This window comes from Tupaia chinensis, unplaced genomic scaffold (assembly GCF_000334495.1).
Source record: "Tupaia chinensis unplaced genomic scaffold, TupChi_1.0 Scaffold141372_1, whole genome shotgun sequence".
NCBI lineage: Eukaryota > Metazoa > Chordata > Mammalia > Scandentia > Tupaiidae > Tupaia > Tupaia belangeri.
Window position 1 is genome coordinate 763,068 of NW_006201235.1, and position 3,098 is coordinate 766,165.

At 46.5% G+C, this 3,098-nt stretch overlaps 1 long non-coding RNA gene across 1 annotated transcript in view; it reads right to left on the reverse strand.

Annotated features, from left to right (window-relative positions):
• LOC114005028 (uncharacterized) overlaps window positions 1-2,046 on the reverse strand; it is a 10,355-nt gene extending 8,309 nt beyond the window's left edge. Inside the window, exon 1 of the long non-coding RNA XR_003546968.1 lies at window positions 1,912-2,046. This is a non-coding gene — a long non-coding RNA (uncharacterized LOC114005028). The remainder of the gene's footprint in view (window positions 1-1,911) is intronic.
• Window positions 2,047-3,098: the final 1,052 nt, after the last annotated feature.

A 3,098-nucleotide genomic window follows, 5' to 3' on the forward strand; every position in this document is an offset into this window, starting at 1 on the left:
TCTTAACAGCATTTAAATCAGGCACTTTGCTGGACCAACTTCCAAGCAACTCTGGTTAGCCTTGCGGTCACACAATATTTAAGTTCCCGAAAAGGAAAGTGAGGTGCACAAGAACGGGAAAGTGATGTACAAAAATGAAGTGAAGGAATGTTGGTTATATTCCAAAGTTTGCATACATTAACACGGTTTAAAGGGCGGAATGCCTGTGGTTGACTGAAGCCTAGCTGCTGTGATTGGTTGTAACCTAACAAAAAGAAGGCAAAAAGAAAAGCAGACTTATCTATAATAAATGAGATCACAGTTTGTCTATAGGAACCAAGCAGGAATACGGAGGCATTTTCAATATTCTTTAACAACATCAACCTCTTAGTCATCGAGCATGGTTGGGATTCCCAGGTCCTCTGTCTGAATTCTTGGGAGCTGTGAGGGTGAACAAGCTTGAGTGTTCCAGGTAGTCTCCAAGACCACATTCACATGATGAAGCCATGTCAGTAACTGGCCTGCTCCCAAGCTGGGGTGGGAATTTCAAGGGGGGTTCCTTTTTGCCCCTCCACAGAGAACCTAAAAGTGAATCTCCGAGATCCTCCTAAAGTCAAAGGCAGCTGGGAAAATTAGAATACCCTACATCCAATGGCTCTGGGATCCAGGGAGCCCCCTTAGAGACAAGCTGTGGGACAGCCATCCCCCCACGTTCTCTCAGTTCATGCACTCGCCCCTCTAGTCTACAGTTTGCCTGGCTCTTCCTCAGGAGTGAGGCACTAGAGCCAATGCATGGAGACAAAGATCCCTCTGGATTGCAATAACTTGGGAGAGTTTATGATGCTATGAAGCTAAAGAGTCTTTTAGGGACCAGCCCAGGGTATAGGGGTTAAGGCTGCCGGATCCCACTGGCTGAATGCACAACTCAAGTCCTGGACCCAGCAGCTTGGAAAACACGTGTGTGCACGTGTGTCCAAAATCACAAAAGGAAGAAGAAATGGAGGAGAAGGGATTGCGGTGTGACCATCCCCCATGGGGGTTGTTTTTGGGAGACCAACAGTGTGACCTTGCAATCCCAACTCAAAGCTATGTATTTATGGGCCTTGACTGAGAAATCCCTTCCTCAGTGAAACATTATTCAATTGTCTCCCAATTTCAACCTTTTGCCCACAACACATCATTTTGCCTTATATGATAAACCAACTATAAAAGAGCAAAAAGCTTTTAAGGCCATCCATATATGTTATCATTCTTGTTAATTATTCCCCTTTTATAAGGCTTCCCACTTCTTTCTGTCCATTTCCTTCCAAAATAGAGGGGACTGAGAGGCGAGGGGTATTCCAACATTTACAAAAATAAATAAATAAATAAAACCTGACAAACCAGAGGTGTCTGGTTGCATCTCCTTGGTAACATTCTCCACCTTCCCCCCACCACCACCACCACACACATACAGGACAACATGAACTGGGAGAAAAAGTGGTTCTGACATGTGAGACTCTGGTTGAGGCCAATCAGGCACAAGTTCTACTTTTCCAGAGGATGGCCCTGACGTGCCTGTGACCCCACCAGGTATAGTCAATAGCCCCGTCTCCAGAACACACAGACAGGGCCTCCACCTTCCCTGGCATCACCCTCCTAGCCTCCCAAGACTATCAGTTTTCCTCAGTCCCAAGGACAGGGCTCATTCTCCATATGTCCTTTCCCACCCCACCTGCCAGCCCTGAGTGGAAATTGGATATTTCCCAGGGTGTCTAAGATAGAGATTTGGTTATTTCTGGATCCTAATTACAGAAGGTCTAATTGCCTCTCAGTCTGGATTGTTTGGTGGTCTCTCTCTCTCACCCATTTTAGGAGAACCTTCCCAATCTCCCCTGTCCCACCCCCATTCTCCTCTAGAGCAGGCTTTAGTTAGTGCCTTTCATCCCTTACCCAAGGGGTTGGCCACGTGCTCTTCTGATAGCTTATCCTTCAGGTATTAATTATTGACCGGGACTCCTGTGTGAAAGAAAGCAACTGTTCAGAGGCAGGCAGGACATCTGAAGGACCTGGGAGCCTGAAACCACAGTTACAGAACTTGTCTTTTTCCCAAAAAGCAATTCAATCAGGGGGCTTTATGTCAGACTGGCTAAGTGCTGAGGACACTGGCCAATAGTAGCAGCCATAAGACTGTGATGCAAGCCAGACTTAATAAGAGCTGTGGTAGACAGGAGGACAAAATTATTAGGAAGCAATAGGAGGCAGGGGCAGAGTGGAGGGAATCAAGGTTGGTTTCAGAGCAAAGACTACCTTGGGGAGCACTCTTAGTAATAAGTAGTTTTGTATTTTTATTTTTTGTTGTTAGTGACAGGAAAAGTGCAACTGAGACAGAAGAAAGGCCAGAAAGAGAACAGGAGACATGGAACAGAGCACTGTATATTTGGAAAATACCAAGTTTCTCTGTGTAACTGGAATGAGGCAGGGGTAACATAGAAAAAATAAAATGTAGGCCATAGTAGAGGTCTCTGGAATGCATGCAAAAGCTTTGGATTTCAATATGGGAACAAGTTGGTTAAGGCAGCTAGAGTCTCACATAGCCTACCACAGAGAGTCCTGGACCCAGGGGCTTAAAAATCACACCAGGTGAGTGTGTATGTGTGCCCAAAATGCCAAGAGGAAGAGAGAGGAGAAGGAATTGAGGATGGCCTTCCCCTCTGGGGGGTGATTTCTCTCTTTCTCTCTCTCTCTGTTTCTCTCCTCTCTAGGGAGCCCATGAGTCCAACAGAGAAAAAAAAAAAAAGCTTTAAAAAGAAAACAAAGATACAGACATTTATCTTTGAGTTCAAGGAATGGAAGAGCATCTGCAGCGAAAGGCCTTGTCTTCCTGTCCTCCCACTGTACACATCAGAAGGCTGAGGGTCAGGACAGTCCCAAGGTCAGACAGCTTTGTGGTAGCAGAAGCAGCGCCAGGCTTGGGGCTCCCAACTTCACGCACAGCATTCTCACTGCACCCCGCTGCCTGGTGTGCCTTGGTGGGAACCTGCCTCTGCGATGCACACCCAAAGAGCCTCATTTCTCATGGCAAAATCCATCTCTACTAGTGCTGGACTTTGCCAGAGTTCTCCCGCAGCTCTTCCTGC